The 27795-nt window shown below is 43.5% G+C and overlaps 2 pseudogenes across 2 annotated transcripts in view; both read right to left on the reverse strand.

The window, feature by feature from the left end:
* LOC310808835 (cytochrome P450 3A27-like) overlaps positions 1–27795 on the reverse strand; it is a 221489-nt pseudogene that overhangs the window by 181061 nt on the left and 12633 nt on the right. The window lies entirely within an intron of this gene.
* LOC310808814 (cytochrome P450 3A27-like) overlaps positions 9658–27795 on the reverse strand; it is a 29593-nt pseudogene continuing 11455 nt past the window's right edge. Inside the window, exons 2-5 of the transcript in view lie at positions 14715–14718; positions 13080–13240; positions 10075–10294; positions 9658–9871 (exon numbers count right to left, since the gene is read on the reverse strand). The product of the transcript in view is annotated as a cytochrome P450 3A27-like (transcript). The remainder of the gene's footprint in view (positions 9872–10074; positions 10295–13079; positions 13241–14714; positions 14719–27795) is intronic.

Consider the following 27795-nt stretch of genomic DNA (forward strand, 5'->3'; position numbering starts at 1 on the left):
AAAAACAGGGACGGGGCATAGCCATTGGCTTTACCTCGGATCAATCATCTTCCACAGCACATTCCACACATTTCTGATAAGAAGCTACACCTTGCAGCCGTGTGATTAGCTGAAATCAAATAATAACAAATACTTTAATCAGTAATCACCCTACGGCCAGGTTTGAGTCGTCGTTATTCCAGACTTATATGCGCTGTGAGCGATAGCCTGAGGACGAGGTTAACATTTAGGTAACCTGCGAATAACCTCATGCACGAGAAAATAAAATAAGCTTAATTGCTACATGGTCTGTTAATTTCCATGCTCATCTTTGATGTCAAGAACCTATGTGGTACTTTTTAAGGGGGGGGGGGGGGGGGGGTTATCAGAGAGAGACCCTACCACTCCAAAAAGGTGGCTTATTTGGCTAATTTCAAGTGCCCTAATTGCCAATTAAAAATGGGTAGCCTTTTAAAAGGGGCAATCCTTCATATATCCCACAATTCAACACCAATCTGTTCTCTGGAAAAATGAATAAAACATGAAAATATTGGGTTTATGCCCTAACCATTTTTTGTAAATTTGGGGCTAGACACTTCACCCATTTTCACCACATTTACATTTAAATTTTTGACATTTAGCAGATGGGCCATTGGTAGTCACAATGCTTTTTAAAAATGCTTTACATTAGAGGTACTATACAGGTGGGTAGTGGAAGGTGAAGAGGTCTTTAGGAGGGACAGTCAAGATGTAGCCTGAAGAGATGGGTCTTCTATCTACGGCGGAAGATAGGTAGTGACTCTGCAGTCCTGACCGCACTGGGAAGCTCGTTCCACCACCGGGGCGCCAAGACAGTGAAAAGCCGTGACCAACTAGCGCAACCACTCCATCCTCTTAGAGGCGGCCAGCCGAGGTGGAAGAACGGAGTGGTCAGGCTGGGGTTTGACATACAGTATGTATTCACCATCAAATGTTGTTCACTTTCCCAAACCCCTGCCTGTGTAAGTAATGGGACAACAAAACATTTTTTGTTCTTTCGGCTCTATACTCCAAACGTTTAGATTTGAAATTAAACAATTATTACAAGTAGAGATTCTCAGCTTTTATTTGACGGTATTTGTGTACACATTGGTTTCACCATTCAAAAATTACCCCACTTTTTATGCATAGTCCCCCTATTTCAGTGTACCCAAAAGTAATGGGACAGACTTATCAAATGTCCATATGAAGCAGTCATGTTTAGTATTTAGTGGACAATCCACTAGTATTTAGTGGACAATAACTGCCTGAAGTCTGCAACCCACTAACCCTACCAGACGCTGGGCATCTTCTTTGGTGATGCTCTGCTAGGCCTGTACTGCAGCCATCTTCAGTTGTTGTTTGTTTTGAGGTCTTTTTGCCTAAATTCTTATCATTAGGGAAATGTAATGCATGTTCAATTGAATTTTAATCTGAAGATTGACTTGGCCAATCAAGATCTTTCCACTAGTTGCGATGGCAGTGTTTTGGCTATGGCATTGTTTTATTGTATGGTGTGGCACCATCCAATGCATTTGGACGCATTTGCTTGCACTCAAGCAGACAAGATGTTTCTGTGCACTTCAGAATACATTCTGCTGCTGCCGTCAGCAGGTACAATCATCAATTAAGACAAGTTAACAAGTTCTAATGGCAACTATACATGCCCAAACCTAACACCCCCTGCACCATGTTTCACAGATGAGGTGGTATGCTGTAAATCTTGGGCAGATCCTTTTTTCTCCAAACTTTCATTTTTACGAGACCTCTGCAGGCTTTTTAGGTACTTTTTTTTAGCAAACTGTGACCATCATTTTTGATGATAACTAGTGGTTTTTGATGATAACCGTGTCTTCCTCTTAGTTATAAACAAACCAGAATTAAATGCATAGGTCTATGGATGGATGTTCTCATTGGAACAGCTGGAAGACTTAAAAAAAAAACACATGTATGCAAACACACACACACACACACACACACACACACAAACACACAGACACAGGCATGTTTAAGATATGCGTAGCCCATGTTTATTAGTTGACTTAGTTGTGATAGACAGTGTAGTTGTAGATAGTGTAGTTGACTAGTTTAGATACAGCGCACGAAGCAACAAGCAGGTACAATATCAGCACACCTCAGCATTACTACACCCATGTGCTACCACAGGGAACTGGTACCCGCATAGTTAGATATGGCACTGGTCTCACACTAGAGAGAACTGGCATATTCTAGATCATTATACGAGGTAACTAACTAGGAATTATGTCAAACTAGAAAGTGCTCAGTAGTCCCAGGGCTACAAACACAAGCTGGCCAACCCTCCTGCAAACAGGGTGCTAATATTTCTCAATATTAGCTTGTCAAAGCTAGCCAAGGTTCTCAGCTGTCCAGAAACAACAAGTAACTTAGTTAGCCGACCGTCCCAAGTGCTAGCTGTAGCCTACACATATGACCTAGCAAGTTATAATAATAACCTGAGGAATTATTGTTGAGCTAGGGTTCAACAATAACAAAGAATTGAGAGCTCACAGGTTAGCCTGCTAGCTCAGAGAGTTAACAGGTGCTCAGAAGGTGAAAATCGTCGTTGAATGTCGAGCCGTAGGATTCTATCAGAGACAATCTAACGCCCCGTGAGAATCATAGGCTGAGGTGTAGCCAGCTACAACAACACAACTACAGTACACTTCAGACAGTCAGAGAGTGAAGAGTGGAAAGGATGAAATGGTGCGCTTGGAGCATCTCTTTATTGGGACAGGTGATGGGCGTTGCTATCACTTGCAAGTGTGTACAAGGCGTGATTCTGTGAATCAAGATGTAAATACAGTGCTCTCGGAAAGTATTCAGACCCTTTAACTTTTTCCACATTTTGTGATGTTACAGCCTTATTCTAAAATGGATTCAACATTTTTTTTTCCTCATCAATCTACACACAATACCCCATAATGACAAAGTGAAAACAGGTTTTTAGAAATTGTTGCTAATTTATTCAAAATAAAAAACTGAAATATCACCTTTACATAAGTATTCAGACCCTTTACTCAGTTCTTTGTTGAAGCACCTTTGTCATTATTGCGTATTGTGTGTAGATTAATGATTAGATTAATAATTTAATCTATTTTAAAATAAGGCTGTAACATAACATAATGCGGAAAAAGTGAAGGGGTCTGAATACTTTCAGAATGCACTGTATGTGTCTGTTATAGTCCCATTGTGTGATTGGTGTGTGTACTGATTTCTGGCACAGGCCTTAACTGATCCAACAAGTTCACCAATCATCAATGGTTTGATATGAAGTTGATGGATTTTAATGTTACATGCTACACCAGTGCGTGTGTAAAGTGTTGACATTGCGCGGCTGCTGTAGCAGCAACGCAAAATGATTCTTGGAGTGCTTGGAAATGGTATCAATGCTTTTTGGACGCTTAAAAACATATTCAATTAGTTTCATAGTATGGTAAAGTAATAGAAACCTTGATAATAGAAATACATACAATAGTGGTACCTGTATGAAAAACAAAGTGATTGTCCTCGTTTATATTTGGAGGTAGAGGACAAACCCCAACTCTAACATATTCAGACTTGACAAGACTCTCAACATATGTAGAGAATCCATAAATTAGAAGTTCCTTGCAGAAACAGACTGGGAGGGCTATTTATTCTGCATCCACACGTGCAACTGGTCACGTTTCTGGTGTAAGAGTAAATACTGCCATCTAGGGTTTAGAGATGGTTAACAGGAAATGGATACATTATTTTACGGATGTACTTTAGGCCTACGTTTGAGTAATTTAGCAGAAGCTCTTATCCAGAGCGACTTAAAATAAATAGCTACATTCATCTTCAGCTACATACATCACGGTCATCACAAGTAAGACTTTCTATAATAATAAATGCCACAAGCAGTCACAGTGGTAGAGAAAGGAAGTCAATTTAATTTAATGTTCAACTTAATTTATTGAACTTAAGACAACTATATAAATTGATTTGCTATGTATCCCTAAATAGCGGCCAATTGTGTTGAGGTTTCCAGGCTAACGGTGTCGGCATGTGCAGTCCCCTGTCTTATCTCTGCACCCCCACACGCTCTCAGCCAGGGCCACATCAACAAGGCTTTTGACAGAAAGGCTCGTCCCCTGGTTTGCCTGATTGTGTACCAGCTGAGCCATCAGAGAACATGAGGGTTGGGGCATATCTGCATATCTGGAGCCATCGTTCATCTGAAATTAAAAAAGTAACATCAGAGGGGAGTGCAAGGTGAGACAAGAATTGGACAAATTCAACTGAGAGTTGAAGGTCATGGACTAAATGCTATAGTAAAACTAGCAACAATCACCTTCATCTACTTAGTCTATAGGTTCTCTACCATCTCTCTAATCGTCACCATGCTCACCTTCTTCAATGTCTCCCTCTCCTGCTCTAGCTTCTCCTTTTCCTGGCTCAGTTTAAGTCTTTCTTCGACCTCCATCACCAGGGCCTCTCTCCTCTTGACTGCCTCCATTTCTTTTTCCATCTGTTTCTTGGCCTTGAGAAATGTCTCCTTCTCCTTCCACATCCCAAGCATTTCTTGCTCCACCTTCTGCCCGTCTCTTTTGATTTTCATCCACTCCTTCTTTATCATTTGCAACTCTGCTCCGACCTTCTCTGTCTTTCTAAGCATCTCCTTTGAGGTCTCCTTCTCCTGCTCTTCCTTCTCTTTTTCCTTGCTCAGTTTAAGTCTTTCTTCGGCCTCCATCACCAGGGCCTCTCTCCTCTTGACTGCCACCATATTTTTCTCCATCTCTTTCTCCATCTGTTTCTTGGCCTTGAGAAATGTCTCCTTCTCCTTCCACATCCTGAGCATTTCTTGCTCCACCTTCTGTCCGTCTCTTTGGATTTTCACGCTCTCGTTCCTCATCATATTTAACTCTGCCTCTGCCTTCTCAGCCTTTCTAAGTATCTCCTTTGAGGACTCCTTCTCTTTCTCAATCTCCATCATGAGGATCTTGATCCCACTGTCCATCTCCTCCCTCTCCCTATTGAACTCATTCCTGTCCTCCTGCAGTCTTTCTGCCTTTCTGGCCAGGATCTCCTCCTCCCTCTGCCTAACTTTTTGGTCCCTTCTCTTTTGTTTCTCATATTCCTTTCTCATAATCTTTTTCTCAAACTCTGCCTTCTCTGTCTTAATCCTCAATACTCATATATATTTTCACCTCCATTGTTTTTATGCACCTACAGTAGATAGAACACAAACAAAAATGATTGAAATAATCTCCACACACCCATACTATAATGCAACAGGAATGTCAGAAAGATTCCCCAAATGAGAAAGGGATAACAATCTTTGAGTTTGCCCTACTGAATCAGTCAACAAATACCAGTACACCGATTGGCAGCAAAGAAATGTTATTATCTATAATGTGCGTTCGGCTGGCGTCATAATGGGTTTGGAATGACTATCATGGTAATTCACTGCCTAACAACTCTTATCAGCGTTCGATGCAATGGTTCGAAGTGACTTGGTCCTGTCAGAGGCCTATGTTAGAGTCAGCAAAAGCTTCCAGTATGGGTTGGCTGGCTATGTTTGTTGACACGCCTTGAAATATAGCCTACAATTGTGGCCAACAGGTCAAATATCAGTGGCCATATAATGGGCACATTTTATTAACTGGAATCGGCCTGGTACAGGTAGGAGCATATAGGCTAATAAGCAGAAGACCTCGGCAAAATTAAAATAGACCTAATTCAATTCATGCATTTAGGTCTCTCATAATAATAATAAAAAATATATTTGATTTGGAATGTGTTTTTCATTTGTAGCCGACAATTTCAAAGCCTGTGCAGTTGAGTGCAATAGACACACAAACAAAAACACAAACAAAACACTAACAACAACAAGAGGACAGGACCTAAAGGAAGGCCTTTCTAAAGATGTGAGTTTTTAGGCATATAGAAATATCCAACGCTGAATTCGACTTAATGGGAATATCATCTCCTAGTGACAGATATCTCTCAGTGACATTTTTACGCGTCCCTTGTCCAAATGCTGTAAAGGTAGTCGGCCTATGCCGTCTCAAGTATTTACAAATACAAGTGTTATAAAACTATACTATATGTCAACTATACTACATCTCTGGCCTACATTAGCCTACCTCAGTCAGTAGGCTGTGTATAAGCGCCGAATCTTCCGGTTATAATCTCTTTATATCTCACTCTGGTAATACTGATTGCACAGGTTCAGGTTGCGTCTTAGCTCGTTATGCCACTAAACTAAAAGTTCAAGAACTTTGTGTATTATTGCAGAACATTCTCAATTCTGTGTACATATCAACGTCATAATGATACCAATAGCAACGCATTTTGGGTGGAATCCTAACTCCAAATCCGCGCGCGTAAATCTTGCATACAAGACAAATACAACATTTGAAAAAACATATTGCATAGAATCAAATTTGGGGATATACAGGGTTTTTTTCTTTATAAAGTACATTACAAACATAAAGTCTCATAAAGTACATTACAAATACGAAACAATTATTAGTCCTATTTTTTATTAGTAATAATAATAAGTATTTTATATTTAATACAAAATAGATTAAATGGTGAAATTGGTGTGTATAAATATAATAAACTTGACTCATAATTCGTATAGTGCTATTTTTGGAGTAATTACTAATTACTAGTAATTACTAGTGTGTGCGGACTGCGCTCTCTGTCCCGTCTTTCTGCTGTGGGGCAGCGGAGCACTCTGCCCCATCGTTGCGAGGGGAACAACGTGAGCGTGATTGGCGTAAGCAGGGAAAACCTCACGCAAATTATATTGGGTATGAATTCTGCCTAGCAACAGGTGGCGAAAAACTATTAAACGCTAATGTCGTTAACGTGGTCTGACATGACAGGAAATAATCACAAAGCAATTCAGTTCATCTACTGTACGTCTATCGCTAATGCTAGCTAGCTAAAGTTTTCACAATGAATCGTGTAGATTATTTGTTGACCATGCGGTTCAGTACATTGCCTTTGGAAGAGAAGTTGGAGATAAAACGTTTAGGGCCAACAGGAATGGTTTGACAAAAAGAGATGGCTAACCGCTACCACCTCGAAACATGCGCTGTTCTGTTTCCCATGTATGATTTTTGGTGGAGACTATTTGGGCATCGGCTGGATTCAAAGACATTATACATCTGTCAGAACAGAACAGACACCAGCGACTGAACGGCCTTGACATGCTTTCCATTGAAAATGCATTGATCCAGGGACAGATGGATTTCAACAGTAAAGTCATCGAGAGGTTTGCTGAAGCAACGAACCGCCAAACTACTTTCCTATTCAAGTGTGCAGGTCTGTTTGGACATGTATGACAAATGGACAATGCGCCGTTCACTGTAGACTATATTGCTTTTGTTTTGTAGTCATTTTAAACGTTATACTGGCTGTGATATAAAGTGGAGGACTAAATGTTACGTATAGGCCTAATATCTAGACAGTTGATGGGCACACTTGTTACTTGTCGCTTTCAGAACCCTGGACTGGGCTCGGGCTGTATATTCATATAGTACCGTTAATTAGCCTAGCCTACTTTCCGTGATTTAATGTGACTTTTGTAGTGTGTTATAGCCTCTGCACTGATGCTATTTATTTCACATTTAAAATAATACAATTGATAAAACCTGATTAAACTTTCCTACAAGTTAACGATGTGCCGAATGCTTGTATTTTGATTAAACATGCAAGTTATTGAAGACACGTGTCTGTCTCATCTTTTTACTTTGTTGCAGTATAGGCCACCTCAATGTAGCGTTCTGTGTCGCGCTGAAGCGTATGAAGTGTATTCAGTTATGGGGTTTACTGTACATACTTTTTCTCTGCACTGTTCCTGCTGCAGAGGATGAGTAAACGATTTTCCCATGTTGTTTTTTGGTTGTGGTCTGTGTTTATACATTTAGGCTATTAGTTGTATCCTACTTTTCAGTTTTACAAGTCAAATCTTATGACAGATGAGATGGCACTTCAACCGATAAAATGCAGGTACATTTTGACTACTGCTGCACTACGATACCCATAGATAGACCCAATACATTGGTAACTGCACTACTTATACAGCTCATATACTGCTTATACTGTTCATACTGCATTCTATATTTATTCTGCTTATAATGTTACTGTTAATACATATATTGCTTATACTGCACTACTTATACTGCTCATATACTGCTTATACTGCTCATATACTGCTTATACTGCACTACTTATACTGCTCATATATTGCTTATACTGCTCATATACTGCTTATACTGCACTACTTATACTGCTCATATACTGCTTATACTGCACTACTTATACTGCTCATATATTGCTTATACTGCTCTACCTGTATATATTGTTCACATTGCACTTTTCTGCTTTTTTGCACTTCTGGTTAGACGCTAACTGCATTTCGTTATCTTTGTACTTGTACTCTGCACAATGACAATAAAGTTGAATCTAATCTAACACCTATTTATTGTCATGTTTTGATGGCATGTTGTTCATTCTCATGTTATGATTTAGTTTGTGATTATACACACGTTTTTAGCGTGATGATAGAGACCCACTACCAGACAAGTACAAAACATACACAAGTCACATGCAAATCCCTGCACTGCAGACGACAGACAACAACTGTCTCTGTACAACTAGTCCTGGACCTCCACTAATAGACAGATACAAAGAGAGCAGCATACAGTAGCAGCAGAGCCCAGAGGCGAGGCGAGGCAAGGCAAGGCAAGGCAAGTTTATTTATATAGCACATTTCATACACAGAGGCAATTCAAAGTGCTTTACGTAAAATAGATAAAAAGGAAAGAGCATGAAAAAAAATTTAGAATAAAAACGCATAAAAGACAGAAAAAAAGAAAAAAAGTCACAGTGCATTTTAGGGTCACAGTGCAATTATTAGCGCCAATTTAGTTTCAATTTAAGGCAAAAGCGAAGCCCTTTTTTTTTTAAGCCCATTTTTGAAAGTAGCCAGTGTTGGGGCTGATCCTAGATCTATGTGTAACATAATAACTGAGAGACCTGCAGCAGGGCAGGTCCTCATCACTGGCTGTCTGCTTTGAGCTGGTTGTCGTTGGACTCCTGGCAGCGGAACAGGTCCATCTCAATGGGTATCTGGTGAGAGTTGACACACAGTTAAAGTATGAAGGAACGAGTAAAACAGATGTCAGCGTTACACTATGAATGTTACCTAATACAGTGTCACTGTTACGTTCGGGTAGCATTGCACTATAAATTCAAATAAACTCAAACTCCTGGACAACCTCTCTTGGGTCGACATACATTAAAATGGCCCTATGAAGTCTCGAGGGAGTTTTGCAGAAATACAAATAGCTTTTTTTTAAATCTCACACTTCCATCATTTAGTAGGTAGCCTATACTGAGGATGATTGGCGCCTAGTACTGAAAAATGCAATCTGGGAAATTAAATGGGGAGTACATACTCATGCAGTACGCAAGTACAGAATTGTAGTATGGGGGTTCAAACCCGGGTCTCCCATGTGGAAGACACAAACGCTACTATTAAGCCAAGAGGACATCCTCAAGGTCTGAGGGCGACACTTCAGTTTACATGTCTCAGGCAGGGCTACCTCATCATGCGAGTGTGATTCCAAAATCACCTCTGCTACATATAGAAACGCAACAAAGTCATAGGTACAAAATTATATTTACAATCATTGTATCATTATTTTGTCTCACCTCTGTCTCTTTGCAGACGGTGAAGTTGAACCTCTGTAGAATCTCCACCATCGCCAGTTTCATCAATACCAGAGTGAATCGCATCCCGATACAGTTCCGTGGGCCCAACCCGAACGGCATGTAGGTGTATGGGTCGATGCTCTCCTTGTTCTCCTTACTGAACCTACACACGGAGAGTTCAGAGGAGGAGGGGTTAAAGAACATATCAATTAAATCACAGTAATATGATGGTTATACATGGTTGAAGAAACCTGTTTGTGTTTGGTCGTCGCATTTAGGTTTGTTTTATGGTTGTTTGTGGAACACTGCTCTTATCGTTGCTGTTGTGATTGATATTGTGGTTGTGGTTAAGATGTGGCCCATTACCTCTCTGGTTTGAACTCCTCTGGGTCTTCCCACACATCGGGGTCACGGTGCAAGGTCCAGATGGGTATCATGACGACCATACCCTTGGGGATGGTGATGCCGCTGATCTCAACAGATTTCTTGGCGACTCTTTCAAGTCGATGGGGTACAACCTGAGAGACTCGTTGATCACGCTGTCTAGATAGTCCATCTGCATCAGAGCCTCGTACTGGATAGGAGCCTGCACAGGGATATTACACTCACATGAGCACTAGTGATTGGTCGTTCACGTAGCCGTAGCCCAGAACTAACTCTTTTTCGTCGCAAATCTGAAGAGCTGTTAGTTTTTTGTGTTTTTTGGGGGGGAAATGAACACAATACTATACTTATTCTAATCTGCATAGCCTAATTTCATGACACCCGCATACAGAACGCCATTACTTTCAATGTACGTGTGTAATAGTGTCTTGCTTTTTTGTTATACATGAATAAACAAAAAAATCGCTAAATAATGTTATCTTGATAGTTAGAAGAAAATACATTTAGATTCCACTGAACAATGTAAATGATAGATGTACACAAGGATCAATCAGAAGTCAAAATGCCACTAAACTGGGCTGCTTTTAGTGGATTGACTGCTTGGAATACTGAATGTGCTACAGTCTATTATTTCCTATCACAGTCGACAGACTACAAGAAAACTGTCAGGTGGTTCAAATGTGAATAACTTGGTATCCATTCCATTAACTGTGGCCGGGCAGCACCGAACAGCCCAGAGAACATTACCATGGTGGTTTTGAATATTAGGTCCCTATCTGGCAAAACCTTTATTGATCTTATCTCAGAGCGAAAGCTGCACTGTAATGTTTTTATCTGAAACCTGGCTAAACATGAATGCATGTCAGTCTATTAGAAGTGGGGAAAAATATATTTTCACTCTATTATTTATCTAGCCATGTCGCTGAGCAGATGAGAATTTCATGATGAATATGAATATGAATAGTACACCATCAACAGCTTCCTCCTGTGATAATGATTTAGCAACCAGCTTCAACACCAAACTAAGGGCAACTATCGACTCTGTAGCACCCGTCAAACTGAAAAAGGCTGTGGCCAAATTTAAAAGAATTTGCAGAAAGTCTGAGCGGACAAAAACTGCAGGTCCACCTTGATATTCTTCGAGAGCATCTTTCTGCTTTTAATAAGGCAATAAAAAAACGCCAAGACAGACGGGATCATTTCTCAAAATTGATAATGAATCATAACAACTCAAACAGTGCTCTTTTCAACGATTGACAGCCTTATAAATCCCGCCCACAAGACACCTGGTGATCTGCTCTCCACCTACAAATGTGAGGAATTTGCAACATACTTCTGAGATAAGAGAACCAATATTAGGTGAGGAGGATCACTCAGGCAAGACCTGAAGATGTGTTTGATGACTTGTTACCCCACCTTCCACCACATGGAAGCACTATGAACTCTTTTGCAGTGGTCATACAGAAATGCTCAGCAAAGTGGGGGTCTGTTCATCTGCACCTAAAACTACCATGGTGAAACCCCTCCTGAAGAAAAGTAACTTAGACTCTTCAGTCCTTAGCGATTTTAGGCCTATCTCCAACCTTCCCTTTTTAAGCAAAAAAATAATAATTCTTGAAAAAAAGGTGTTCAAACTGTTAAATAATCTCCTTCTTCCCAACTGTACCTTTGACATGTTCCAATCTGGCTTTTGTGCCGATCATAGCACTGAGATAGCACTATGTTGTTAAGTTATTAACTAGGTTCTTAATGACCTTAGAATTAATTAATTAATGCTGATGCCAAAATGCTCTTTGTCCTTGTCCTGGTCAAACTGTCTGCACACTTAAAGACACTACTTACAGTAATACTAAGCACCAGGCAAAAAAACAAGGTGTTACCATTGACTCAGATCTTAATTTTGAAACCCATATCAAGAATGTGACTAAAACATATTTGTATCACTTAAAGAAGAGTAAGTAAGTTTGCCGGAAATCTGCCATCGTGGAGAAATTCTGTCTGAAGTTGTCCAAACAACAACATCCTCCCTAATAATAATATATCCCCCCGAAATGAACTTGCAGTGTTGGACATTAGCTGTTGTGTTTCTACATGCGCACACGATTGGGAGAGGCAGCCACCAGAGAAAGGTCAGTCTACTCCCCTAGAACACCCCTGGCACTCACAACATGTTTATATGCAAACCGAATGTCAGGTAGGACACTGCATTTTAAAAAGCGTGTTTTCCGAACCAAAACAGCGTTCATAAATGAAATATTTATTCATAAGGGATTTATTATAAGGGATCTTGTTCCCTGATCGCTACCGATTAAAGATAGTCATTACAACCGTTAGGAAGCTTTTAGAAAGCTTGAATATTACATGGACCTTTACAGAACACAGCTGTAAAGGTGCAACCTTTCCTCTCGCAGGCTGACACTGAGAGACGAATGCATGCTTGTATTACTAGCAGCCTTGATTACTGTAACACTCTCCTGTCTGGTCGACCAAAGAAAGCTATTGGCAAATGATACAGAATGCAGCAGCACGAGTCAGATGGAGAGCACATATCACACAAGTCTCTGCACTGATTACCTGTTAGTTTTATAATTTATTTTAAGATAATTGTATTAGTTTAGAAATCACTCTATGGTCATGCACACCACTGCATGTCAGACATGCTTTTAAGGTATATACCCTGTAGATCCCTCAGGTTCTCAGGTACTAGCCTTTTAACTATTCTGAAGATTCCAACAACACCTATCTACTTCCTGTTTCAAATGAATAATACTGGGCAGAAGTCTGCACAGGGATGCTACAGACACATTAGCACACTGTAAAATACTGTCACCTATCTAACCATCTGTTCCAAAGCAATAGTAATAGATACTGTAGGAGTCTGCAGTGCACAGGGGTTACACACTCATCAGTACCCTCTAAAATACTGTCACTATCATATTTCCTGTTCCACATGAATAGTACTATATAGGAGTCTGCAGAGGGGTTACCTTGTTGGGAAACACAGTGTGTATCTCCTCCTGCAGCTTGGTCATGATGTGAGGGTTGGTTGCCAGATTGTAGGCCAGGAAGGACAGAGAGCTACTGGTGGTCTCATAGCCAGCAAAGATGAACATCATTGCCTGGGACAAGATCTCATGGTCACTCAATCCTATGATGATGGGAGAAATGGGGTGGTAGGTGTGAGAAAGGGACGAAGTAGAGTATTTCCACGGTGTGTTTGTAGGTATAGGTGTTTGAGGCAGGTACTGTATGTGTGTGTGTTAGATGCTAGTATACAGTGTGTGTGTGTGTGTGTGTGTGGATGTGTGTGTGTGTGTGTGTGTGTGTGTGTGTGTTTAAGGCAGGCACCTTTACTCTGCTCCTCTCCCTTTGAGTTGCTGTCTTTCTGCGAGTCTATCATCAGCTGCAGGAAATCTACCCGACTCTGGAAGCAGGCTTACGTCAGATCAAAATCACATGAGAACTACCAGATGCTACCAAATCTCTACAATTGTATTACACAATACTGGCTGAAGATTGTATATTTGATCAGTTATATTTACATACCTTCCTGGTGCTAGCCACGCGATTGGACTTGATCTTCTGAAAGACAGCGTAGAAGAAATCTGTGACCGAGGCAGGGAATAGGGATACCTCCATGTTTGCCATAACAGGACCCATGAAGGGGAAGAATGCTGGACGGACAGGAAATGCCACGGTTACAAACAGGAACAGGAAATACCATGATACGTGACTCCAATCCTATTCAATGCCCAGCCCTGTCCAGAAACAACTCCTAGGCTCTATCCCTAGACACTTCTGTATCCAATCCACTCAGATCTCCAAGTGTCCAGCATTTAGGAACTAGAGGTTGGTTCTTGACAGGGCCCATGTGTTTGTCAAATGAGTAGAGCGCAAACCATTGGCAGTGTGTTAATATGTGCAAAACATATATTAACATCATGTTTGAAACAGGAATTATTTTAATGTTTATATAGCCTGAGAATATACATCCATACAGGATACATTATGTATATAGTCAAAGAATAAGTGACTCCAAAGATGAACTATTATTCTATACTCTGTCATCTGACCACTGAACTTATCGAAGATAAGATCAAATATACTTTATTGTCCTGGATGAAAATTTGTCTTGGATTAATTCATTAAAGTTGCTGCTTCACACAACAACAAACAACAATGAATACACACTATACACATAGTACAAATCACACACACACTCTCACACACACACACACACACACACACACACACACACACACACACACACACACACACACACACACACATACACACGTCAGAGTTGTTAGTCATTCATTTATTTGTGTTGTATAAAGGAATGAATGAAAGAAGGAGAGGAGAGATGGGACTGTACCTCTTTGATCCGCCCACTGGTGAAGGAGGGAGACAGGACACTGCGGATCCGTCTCCATGCATCATCCTCAGCGATAAACACGGCGTCATACAGAGGCCCGTTGAGATAGATATTCTAGAAAAATAATAATAATTATATACTGCAAGATTAACCTAATATTAATAATGCTATCATAACAATGATATTATCTATTTAAGGAGCCCTTATGTTTTTTTCCCCATACAACCACTTCAATGTAGCATATTACCCTCCTGTTAGTGAAAAGGGAGTAGCATTCCTTGATGAGGATGGTTTTGATCATGGCTGTGTCCATGATACACAGGATGGGCTGACGGCCATCATAGATCCAACAGACCAGCAAAAACAAAGATAGTTAGATATACACTCACAGAGCACTTTATGAGGAACACTATACTAATACTGGGTAGGGCCTCCATTTGCTCTCAAAACAGCCTCAATTCTTCGTGGCATTGATTCCACAAGATGTTGGAAACATTCCTTTGAGATTCTGGTCCATGATGACGTGATTGCATCACTCAATTCCTGCAGATTTTTCAGGTTCACTTTCAAGATGTGAATCTCCTGTTCTACCACATCCCAAAGGTGTTCTATTGGATTCAGATCCTGGGAAGGCCACTGAAGAACACTGAACTCATTGTCATGTTCATGAAACCAGTTTAAGACAACTTTTGCTTTGTGACATGGTGCATTATCATGCTGGAAGTAACCATTAGAAGATGGGTCAATTGTGGCCATGAAGGGATGCACATGGTCAGCAACAATACTCAAATAGGCTGTGGCATTCAAGCGAATATACCGTAGATAGAGACAGACAGACCCATCACAGATCCTGCACTCTTAGAAAAAAAGTGCTACCTAGAACCAAAAAGGGTTCTTCTTCCACTCTCCCTTTGAAGAAACCTTTTGGGTTCCATGTAGAACCCTTTTCCACAGAAGGTTATACAGTACTGTGCGAAAGTAATGGGACAGTGAAGCATTTTTTCTTCTTTTTGGAGTTGAAATGAGAACGTAGAGATTCTCATCTTTTATTTGATGTTATTTGTGTACATATTGGTTTATCATTCAGAAATTACAACACTTTTATACATAATCCCGCTATTTTAGGCTACACAAAAGTGATGGGACAATTGGCTTGACAGGTGTGTTCCGTCACATAATTTGTGCAGTCTGCTATTGGTGTCTTGTCAACATGAGGACCAAAGAGATGTTATTGAAAGTCAGGGAAGCCATTATGATGCTGAAATATCAGAAAAAAATGAAACATTAAAACCTTAAACCTACCAACATCAACAGTTTGGAACTTCATTAAAAGGAAAGAAAGCACTGGTGAGCTAAGAAATCGCAAATGGCAAGGAAGACTTCCAGTGGATAACCAAAGAATGCTCACCATAATAAAAAATAAAATAAAATAAAAACTGCCCCATGGATTAGGAACACTCTCCAGGAGGTAGGCGTCAATGAGTCAGAGACTACCATCCGCAGAAGACTTCACCAGCAGAACTACAGAGGCTACACTGCAAGGTGCAAACCACTACTCAGCCACAAAAACAGGCTGGCCAGGTTACGGTTTGCTAAAAAGTACCTAAAAGAGCCTGCAGAGTTCTGGAAAAACATGTACCGGAGAAAGTGTGGAGAAAAAAAGGAACTGCCCAATATTCACAGCATACCACATCATCTGTGAAATATGGGGGAGGGGGTTTTATGCCTTGGGCATGTATGGCTTCCACTGGAACTGGCTCACGTCTCCTTTGATGAGGATGAATTCGGAAGTGTTCAGAAACATCTTGTCAGTCCAAGTACAAGTTAATTGCTCCAAACTCATTGGACGGCATTTCACCATACAGCAGGACAATGACCCAAAACATACTGCCATAGCAACTAGGAAATTATTCAGGGCCAAAAAGTGAATCCTATAGAATCCTATAGAACATGCATTTAATTTGCTGAAGAGGAGGACAAAACATCCTAAAAAAACAAACAACAATCGCTACAATATAGGTCTGGCAGAGCATTACCAGAGAAGATACCCAGCGTCTGGTTGGGTCAATGGGTCACAGACTTTTGCACTTTTGCATACAAAGGATTGGGGACCAAATACTAAACATGAGTGCTTAATTTGGACATTTGCATAATGCAAAAGAAGAAAAAATGCTTGTCCCATTACTTATGCAGGGCACTGCAAATGGAACCCATAAGAGTTATTCAACCAAAGAATCCTTTTAGAACCCTTTTTTTCTTTATTTTTTTAATTACATTTTTGCCCTTTCAATGACATGGAGGGAAGACACAATCACTTCCGATTTGAATTCTGACGTGTCGTGGCTCCTCTTTATTCATGCAGTTTGAGACGTGCTCAGAGGCAATATAGGAGCCTCAACCAATGAGAATCCAGGATGTTGTCAAACATTGGCAACGCACAAGTTGTGTTTGGGACTGTAACAAGTCCGTGACACAGAGGCGGAGTCGAGGTACTGTTTTCTGGGAGTATCCCGTTTATTTTCATAAAATGTTAGTAATAATTCCAATGTTCGTAATAATTTCAATGTTCGTAACACAACTTTCCAGTCGCCCTCCTTCTCCCTCGAACGCCGAGGCACACACATCTTAAACCATCTAGTCAACGAGGCTTCATTTGCAACAGGTGTGCAACGGAGCCTCGCCGACGTCACCCTGGCCACGGTCCTGTAGCTCCCTCTACAGGCCGAACGCTGCATGTCCCCCCACATACCCCCACCACCCGACACAGGCCGGGGACACGACGGCTGACAACCTACTCCCCCCCCCCCCTGCACGGGAGAGGAAGTCTGCCACGACCATCTGCGCCCCCGGTCTGTGCACGACCGAAAAGTTGAAGGGCTGCAACGCGAGATACCACCGGTGGAGCCACTGGAGGGGAGCATGGTCGGAGTAGAGGGTGAAAGCGCGACCCAGCAGATAGTAGTGGAGGGCGCCGACCGCCCACTTGATGGCCAGGCACTCCTTCTCCACCGTGCTGTACCGGCCCTCCCTCTCCGATAGTTTGCAGCTCAGGTACAGCACCGGCCGGTCAGCCCCCTCCACCCGCTGGGTCAGCACTGCTCCCAGGCCTCTATCCGACGCGTCCGTCTGTAGGGAGAAAGGGAGGTTAAAATCAGGCGCATACAGGACCGTTTCTCCACAAAGAGCTCCCTTAAGGGCCTCGAACGACCCCTGGCACTGGCCCGACCATTGGACCGGATCCGGGGCACCCTTCCGGGTGAGGTCCGTCAAGGGACTGGCCAGCTCTGAAAACCCCGGCACGAACTGCCGGTAATAGCCAGCCAGCCCCAGGAAGGCCCTCACCTCCTTCTTTGTCTTGGGCCGCGGAGTGGCTGCGATGGCCGCAGTCTTTTCAATATGTGGCCGCACCTCCCCCCGACCCAAGTGGTACCCCAGATACCGGATCTCCCTCCGCCCGATCAAGCACTTCTTCGGGTTGGCCGTCAGCCCCGCCTGCCTCAGGGACCTCAGGGTCCATGAGGCGCTGAAAAGTGGCTGGGGCTCCGAACAACCCGAAAGGGAGCACCGTGAACTGGAATAGCCCGAGCGGAGTGGAGAATGCAGTTTTCTCCCGGGATACCGGCGAGAGTGGAATCTGCCAGTATCCCTTCGTGAAATCCAACGTCGTGAAATACTTGGCCGTGCCAAGCCGGTCCAAGAGCTCGTCAACCCGGAGCATCGGGTAGGCATCGAACTTGGAGACCGCATTAACCCGTCTATAATCCACACAGAACCGTATAGCCCCATCCGGCTTGTTGACAAGCACGATGGGGCTACACCAGTCACTGCGGGACTCCTCGACCACACCCAGCTCCAGCATGGCTTCCAATTCCCTGCACACAATGTCTCGTTTGTGTACCGGCAACCTATAGGGACGCGTGCGCACCGTTAAACCCGGCTGCGTTTCTATGTGGTGGTCGATAAGCGTAGTCCGACCGGGCAAGGGAGAGAACACGTCCGCGAACTTAGCTTGCAAATCTGCAACGTCCGTGGCCTGGCTAGCAGAGAGATGGTTATCAATACCGACCGGAGTGCTAACTTTTGATTTTGGGACTTCCGGACCGAACTCATCTCTCTCTGGAATTATTGTAGCCAGAGCAACAGTGACCACGTCGTTCCATTTTTTTAGGAGATTTACGTGATACACCTGCAAGCTATCCCCCCGGTCCGAGCGTACTACCTCGTAATCCACGTCCCCCATGCGACGTGTGACCACACCTGTAAATTCTCGCAGGTTAGTTCCCCTGTCGTACAGTCACTTTTGACGCTCCTGGGCTTGCAGCAAATGCTCGCGTGAGATAACCCCTAGGGCGTGGAGCTTTGTGCGCAAGTCCAGGACGTATTGAATCTCATTTTTACTGTCGCTAGACCCTTCCTCCCAATTTTCTTTAAGAAGGTCTAGGACACCCCGAGGCTTACGCCCGTAGAGTAATTCAAACGGGGAAAACCCGGTGGAAGCTTGGGGGACTTCCCGTACCGCAAACAACAGGGGATCTAGCCATTTATGCCAATTCCGACTATCTTCGTGTACGAACTTCCGGATCATTGACTTCAAGGTCCGATTGAACCGCTCACAAAGGCCATCAGTGGCCGGGTGGTAAACACTGGTTCGAATCGCCTTGATGTTCAACAAGCCATACAGTTCCTTGAGGGTGCGTGACATAAAATTAGTGCCCTGATCGATGAGAATCTCTTTCGGGATTCCCACGTGGGAGATTACTTGAAACAATGCCTGCGCTACACTCCTGGCAGAGATATTGCGCAGCGGTATTGCCTCGGGGTATTGGGTTGCGTAATCTATCAAGACCAACACAAATCGATATCCCTGTGTACACCGATCAAATGGCCCGATAATATCCATCGCAATGCGGTCGAATGGGTTCTCGACCAATTGTAAGGGCCGCAAGGGGGCTTTACCAACTGACATTCGCGCACCACCTACGCACCTCTGCCCGAATTCCCGGCCAATAAAATCGAGCCATTATACGGTTTAGTGTCTTATCATAACCTAAATGGCCCGCCATGGGGTTGAAATGAGCCGCCTGGAAGACCATTTCCCGGCGGCTACGGGGAACCAACAACTGGGTTACTTCCTCCTGGCTATGTGAGTCACGACTTACTCGGTACAACCTGTCGCTGATAATCGCGAAATAGGGGTGGGCGCGTACTGCGTCTGGCCGTACCAAAGTACCATCAATCGCTATCACTTGGTCATAGGCCGATCGTAGGGTCTCGTCACGAGACTGCTCGAGGGGGAAGTCACCTAGCAACGGATAGTTCGGCGGGGGAATCTCGGGTTGAGACCCCCCCGCCGGCTCCGGCTCCTCGGCAGTGTCGCGAGGCGCCGCCTCAGCACAGAACACATTACCCGCCTCACACCTCCCTCTCTGTCGTGCACGCACCCCGGTAGCCCTGCTTACCGCTTGAGGAAACCCCTCCCAATCTACACCCAGAATAAGGGGATGCGTGAGGCGCGGGCTAACCGCCGCCTGTACACTATGCTTTTTCCCTTCAAAATGAATCTTCCCATATTCGTGAATGTCCCCATGCACACACTTCACCAACACCCTCGATGCCTTTAACAATGCCCCCGGTCGAACCAGGCGCTCCTGGATCATGGACTGCATGCAGCCCGAATCCAAGAAGGCCTGGTGCATATCATGTTGTATCCTTATCGGAACACGATACGCCGCTCCTGGTCCGGGGGGAGGGCCCGGTATGTCGCCGATGCGGACGAACTGCCCCACCTCCCTCACTGGGCACTCTGCCTGTACATGGCCCGGCCGTCCGCATCGCCAACACACCCCCCCTGTCGCTCGGGGTGCTTCCTGTGGGGCCAGGGCTGGTTCTCGACATGCCTGCCCCTGCCATCTCGTCCTCGGGGCGGGCGCCGGTCTCTCCTCCTCCGTCACCATGGCTCCTTCGGGGCGCCGGACCGGGCGTTGGTCATCGGGGCTCCTGCGGCGGGAAGGAGAGATGGTCCTCCACCAAGGTAACGGCGGCCGCGAGATCCTGGGGCCGGTGGTACTGGACCCAGGCGGCGGTCCGGGCCGGGAGCCCCGTGGGGAATTGCTCCAACACCACCCGGTCCCCGACCTCCTCCGACGAGCTGTTCCCTGGGTCCAGCCACCGCCGCGCGCTGTCCCGCAGCTGCTGGGCGTAGGCAAAGGGCCGGCTCCCCTCCTCCATCATCAGGGCCCTGACGAGCTCCAGGAGGAGGGTACGGTCCTCAGCCCTTGCCGTTACCATCTCCCTCACCGCGGTCTGGTGCTCCTGCTGGAGGTGGGCCTGCTGCTCCAGTATAAGGGCCATCCTTCCGATAGCCGCGCTTAACGCCTCCATTCCCTTTTTTTCTCCGCCTTCGCTGTGCCCCACGTTGGGCGCCACTGTAACAAGTCTGTGACACAGAGGCGGAGTCGAGGTACTGTTTTCTGGGAGTATCCCGTTTATTTTCATAAAATGTTAGTAATAATTCCAATGTTCGTAATAATTTCAATGTTCGTAACACGCCACTCGGCGACTTTCCAGTCGCCCTCCTTCTCCCTCGAACGCCGAGGCACACACATCTTAAACCATCTAGTCAACGAGGCTTCATTTGCAACAGGTGTGCAACGGAGCCTCGCCGACGTCACCCTGGCCACGGTCCTGTAGCTCCCTCTACAGGCCGAACGCTGCATGTCCCCCCACAGGGACCATACTACAGAATACTTAAAAGCTTAAAACTTAAATCGCTCAATAACAGATTCAAATTATTAATGTGGAAGCATGAAATTGTTGCTTGGGCAGTGTACATTGCATCAAGACAGATCATTTGTCTTGGTGTACGAGACCATTTCGTCGGTTGGATCGTCTGTGTTTGTGAAAATCGCACGGTGTCCGCCTGGTTTAAGAGTGTATACTGTAGACACTGAGAGATACATATATCCATCATAGTTAACAATAACCAGGATCAGTTTAGCAGACTCAGCCCCACAGTTTCCCATATTTCTGGAAGCTCTCTGTGTCAAAATTGGTGAAACCACCCTGGGAACAAAAAACAAAACAAAGAAATAGCCAGTTCATAAATGCTTGTCATAAACCTGAACTGTGGCTTAGTTTATGATGGCCCTTTTCCACTACAGACCGGCTCCCACTCCTCTCTTTTCGTTTTCGTTCAAAAGCTTTATTGCCCATTTTTCTGGGTAAAACAATTCATATTCAGCTCCCATGGCTTTCACCACAACAACACACATCATGGATGAGTCTACAATGTTGTTGTTTATGGGCTTAATCTCTACAAACCTTCTTATATCCCATCATCGTCCTGAGGAAAGGGATGGGTTTGAGACAAGGAATGCCTAGTTTTTTTAATATTCCATATGGCCAGTATCCATACCTGGTCAGAACAAATATAAATCAACAATCTGACTTGAAACAAAAGCAAAACGATCAAGTCATAGGTATCATTGAAACTGTTAGATAACTGTAATTATCAATACTATCATTTGTATGTATTATTACAACTAACTAACTAACAAATAATATTTTTTATTAAAACTTCTTACACTACGATCAGAGTGATGAGTAAGGCAAGGAGAGTCCATGTCTCGGTGGAGAAGTACGGAAGGTAACCCATCTTTACAGGTTCAATCGCTTCTTCTGAGTAACCCCGGACACGTCTGCTGAAGTGATTATTTTATCCCATCATGACACCTGTGTTTCAGATCATGAAACACAGGCGAAAGAGTATGTGAGAGGTGAAGTTGAAGCCATGGCTAGTGAATGATTGAAAGGATCCCTGCGCAGAGGGCAACACTCAGTGATGTTATTGTCGGCCTTTATCTTAACATCCTGCTAATAGTTGCTGCCTGTTTGATCCCTATCGGGTTTTAATAGTTTGCAGACCCATTGATTCAAGAAGGACTATGGGGCAAATATTTTTGGGCAAATATTTTCTTTCGAGTAATACTGAATTTTACATATTTGAACTCCTCTAAAAATGTGTTATGTTCTTTACATGTATGCACTTGTTTTATATCATTGGCTCCTAAAAACAGTATTTCAAAATACTAGTTCAAAACACATCACATATTACAGTAATGAAGCAACTGATTAACATGAATACAGTGCTCTTCATAAGTATTGGAAAGAGGAAGCATTTTCTGTTCTTTTAGCTCTACACTTGGATTTGAAATCAAACAAATATTATGGGGTCAAAGTAGAGATTCTCAACTTTAATTCAATGGGTTTTTAAAAAAACATTTGTAAACATACTCCCACTATTTCAGGGCTTCAAAAGTATCATATAATGTCCAAATAAAGTACTAATGTTTCGTATTAGGTCAACAATCTGCCTGAAGTCTGCGACCCCACCAGGCACTATCCACTATCCACTATCCACTATCCACTATCCACTATCCACTCATCTTTAGAAAATCATTGACATTTCCACATGGTATTGTGTCATAGAGTAGCTTCCCTACAGCAATATTATCTTGACATTGGGATCCTTTGTCCAAACCATATTTCAGGGTGTATGTTTGGTTGCAGGGGCCCAGGCTGTGCTCTCTGACTGCTCCAACTGTAGTAGACCCTGCAGTGAGGAAGAGGTCAACATGCTGCAGTACCGTCAGCCAATCACACACAAGAACCAACAGATCGCCAAGACCTCCATTGAACCATGCACGCACGCACACACACACACACACACACACACACACACACACACACACACACACACACACACACACACACACACACAACACTGTCTCAACAGCCCCTTCCTTCACTCTCACTCTCTCTCTCTGTAGGTGGGTCAGGCTGCGTATTCAGCCTCTAAGGGGGGTATTGTTGGGATGACTCTACCCATCGCCCGAGACCTGGCACCCATGGACATCTGTGTGGTCACCATCGCACCCAGTCAGTAAACACACACACATACATACGCACTCTTTCACACACTCCTCCCCCCCCCCTTCCTCTCCATATCAGACAACCTCTCTCTCCCTCTCCTTAGGTTCTGTTCTCCACTCCTCTCCTGGCGGGTTAACCCCGAGAAGGTGCGTTCATTCCTGGCCCGCCAAGTGCTTTTCCCCTCGCGCCTGGGAGACCCTGCAGAGTTTGCCCACCTGGTGACATCACTGGCTGAGAACCCCATGATCAATGGAGAGGTCATCAAACTGGATGGAGCTATCCGCATGCAGCCCTGAGAGAGAGTGAGTGTGTGTGTGTGTGTGTGTGTGTGTGTGTGTGTGTGTGTGTGTGTGTGTGTGTGTGTGTCTGTGTGTGATCCAAGGTATACCACTGTGACAGCTCCGATGTGTGTGTGCATGTGAGGTGTGTGTTCATGTCTGGTACTCCAAGCTCTGCTGTACTGTACGCTCCATGCAGTTTTGTTTTGTTTTGTAAACTGATCCAGTAATAAACTTCTAATGAGTCTGAGTCTCTCCTCCTCTGTGTCTGTGTAAAGTGAGGTCAGTAGGAGCTAATAGGACAAATGAAACAAGAATGAGCCTTATGAGGCAAGTGTACCTTCATTTGTCCTATTAGAAGTGAATAGAACGCCTGGACACAGGAAATGCTAAATGCTAAAGCTCTCATAACATCACACCTGCACCAGTGTGTAGCTTTATGTACATGTCATCCACAACATTTGAGTGAAGGGAAAGGGACACATTTCTTTTGGAATGGAAAGGAGTCGAGGTACAGTATCTTGGTATACACACGTTTGCTCCAGTTTTGTACCCATTGACTGTGACCCTGTTTGTGTAAGAGGCTAGGGCTGACCCATTCTGATTCAAGATGTTTGTGTAAAAAAGGTATTTATTGCATATATTGTCCACTAAAAAGCAGATGATGGTACAAGTGTAAGGGACCAAGTGCTCCAACCTCAGTCTAGCCTGAAGATCATTCCATATCTGAGGAGCACAGCAGCTAAAAAGTTCTTCTCAATTCTGTAATCACTTGTAGCACATTAAATAGTAACAAGCTGCAAGTTTGATCGCCACTAAGTCGCCATAAAAGCAATGATGTGAGGTAAAATGGGAGTTTTAAAAGAACTGCTTCATATACAGATGAAATCCAATGATAAGCCCTTCTCAACGTCAAAGAATCCCAACCCACAGACTGATACAAAAGACAATGGTGGGTACAGAAAACATGCCTACAAATGAACTGCAGAGCAGAGTGATAAATCGGGTCTAGTGGTTTAAGAATTGAGGCTGTCGTGTGATTTTAAATTGTGTCACCATAATCACGGACAGGGAGGAGCGCTGCCAAGACAATCTTCCTCCTATTATCAAAGGTGAAGCAAGACATTTCTTTACAAAACAAGTACAAGTCTAACTCACAAACTCTTGATCACTTTTTCAACATGTATTTTAAAAGTGTATCATCTATGTAAATGCCCAGGTACTTATAATGGGGAACTTGTTCAGTTTGGGTTCTTTTCAGGGTACAAATATGTTGATCATTGTAATCAATATTATGGGATATAGAGAAAAACATAACAGACCTCATGCATACCTCTTCAAATTAAGGTTTACCCAGATTGTTTCTAATCTAACCCATGTGCATACATGTGCCATGTTTTTTCTTCCTCAACTTGTAAATGTAAAAAACACAAACACCACCACTTTGTCTTTTTGTGGTGTTAGGAATACAGACCTCACAGATAAAAATGTTTTGATAAAGGTCATAAACCGAAACGTCGACACAATAAATAAGCAGAGGTAACAATCGTGTGTGCAGGAGTATTCATTTTTTACATACCTTTTCTTCCTAAACTCATCATCACTCAACATAGTTTACAGCTATGCAACTTGTAAAATACAGCATTTCAAACATGACACACAGTTTGCCTTTGAATATGACTTTAATGAAAGAGAATTGAAACGGCAAGTGTAGTTATAGTGGTAGTATGCAGGGTAGTTATTGTGGTAGTAAGTTCGAGATAGTTGTGGATTTCCAGAATTGTCTCTGTGTTGAAATATCTGAAAGAGAAAAATTGTCTTATCATTTGTATAGATAAAATCTAAATTATTTTGAGGTGATTTGAGAAGCCAAAAGGATCATCCTTAGAATGCACTGTAAGCAGATAATGGAGGGCATACCTGTATTTTGTTTCCCTTTATGGAAAGCCCTCTCCATGCTCTCTCTGGCAAACTCCAGGTTCGCCGCCATTACTCTTTTCTTTTCAGTCTTCTCCTTCTCTCTCTCCATTTCTGTCTTCATCCTCTTCACGACATCTTCTGTAATCTTTGTCATCAACTCTTTCACTTCCCTCTCCCTCCTTTCCACCATATTATTTATCATCCCATCCATCTCTTCTCTCATGCGTTTAACGTCATCTTCTTTCTCCTTCAGGATTTTCTCCATCTCTTTCTCGACCACTTCTACTCTCTTCATTGCCTCCAACTCCTTTTTCACCCATTCAATATCCTTTTCTTTCTCCTGTTCATTCCTGTTTCTCTGTCTCTCCTCCTCTGCCCATTTCATCACCTCCATCCTCTCTTTCACTTGTTTCACCTCCATTTCTTTCTCCTCCAGGATTCTCTCCATCTCTTTCTCGGCCTCCTCTACTCTCTTCATCGCCTCCAACTCCTTTCTCATCCATTCAAAATCCTTTTCTTTCTCCTTCTCACTCCTGTTTCTCTCTCTCTCCTCCTCTGCCCATTTCATCACCTCCATCCTCTCTTTCACTTGTTTCACCTCCATTTCTTTCTCCTCCAGGATTCTCTCCATCTCTTCTACTGTCTTCATACCCGCCTCCATCTCCTTTCTCATCCATTCAATATCGTTTTCTTTCTCCTTCTCAATCTTCTCCTTCTCCCTCTCCATCTCTGTCTTCATCCACTTCACGACATCTTCTGTAATCTTTCTCATCTCCTCTTCCACTTCACTCTCCCTCCTTTCCAACATATTCTTTATCACATCCATCTCTTCTCTCACGTGTTTAACGTCACATTCTTTCTCGTCCAGGATTCTCTCCATCTCTCTCTCCATCTCTTCGACTCTCTTCATCGCCTCCAACTCCTTTCTCATCCATTCAAAATCCTTTTCTTTCTCCTTCTCACTCCTGTTTCTCTCTCTCTCCTCCTCTGCCCATTTCATCACCTCCATCCTCTCTTTCACTTGTTTCACCTCCATTTCTTTCTCCTCCAGGATTCTCTCCATCTCTCTCTCCATCTCTTCGACTCTCTTCATCGCCTCCAACTCCTTTCTCATCCATTCAAAATCCTTTTCTTTCTCCTTCTCACTCCTGTTTCTCTCTCTCTCCTCCTCTGCCCATTTCATCACCTCCATCCTCTCTTTCACTTGTTTCACCTCCATTTCTTTCTCCTCCAGGATTCTCTCCATCTCTTTCTCGGCCTCCTCTACTCTCTTCATCGCCTCCAACTCCTTTCTCATCCATTCAAAATCCTTTTCTTTCTCCTTCTCACTCCTGTTTCTCTCTCTCTCCTCCTCTGCCCATTTCATCACCTCCATCCTCTCTTTCACTTGTTTCACCTCCATTTCTTTCTCCTCCAGGATTCTCTCCATCTCTTCTACTGTCTTCATACCCGCCTCCATCTCCTTTCTCATCCATTCAATATCGTTTTCTTTCTCCTTCTCAATCTTCTCCTTCTCCCTCTCCATCTCTGTCTTCATCCACTTCACGACATCTTCTGTAATCTTTCTCATCTCCTCTTCCACTTCACTCTCCCTCCTTTCCAACATATTCTTTATCACATCCATCTCTTCTCTCACGTGTTTAACGTCACATTCTTTCTCCTCCAGGATTCTCTCCATCTCTCTCTCCATCTCTTCGACTCTCTTCATCGCCTCCAACTCCTTTCTCATCCATTCAAAATCCTTTTCTTTCTCCTTCTCACTCCTGTTTCTCTCTCTCTCCTCCTCTGCCCATTTCATCACCTCCATCCTCTCTTTCACTTGTTTCACCTCCCTTTCTTTCTCCTCCAGGATTCTCTCCATCTCTCTCTCCATCTCTTCTTCTCTCTTCATACCCGCCTCCATCTCCTTTCTCATCCATTCAATAACCTTTTCTTTCTCCTTTTCAATCTTCTCCCTCTCTCTCTCCATCTCTGTCTTCATCCTCATCTCCTCTTTCACTTCCCTCTCCCTCCTTTCCACCATATTCTTTATCATCACATCCATCTCTTCTCTCACACGTTTAACGTCGCATTCTTTCTCCTCCAGGATTTTCTCCTTCTCTCTCTCCACCTCCTCTACTCTCTTCATCACCTCCAACTCCTTTCTCATCCATTCAATATCCTTTTCTTTCTTCTTCTCATTCCTGTCTTTTTCTCTCT

Source organism: Argentina silus (genome assembly GCF_951799395.1).
Source record: "Argentina silus genome assembly, chromosome: 8".
Taxonomy (NCBI): Eukaryota; Metazoa; Chordata; class Actinopteri; order Argentiniformes; family Argentinidae; genus Argentina; species Argentina silus.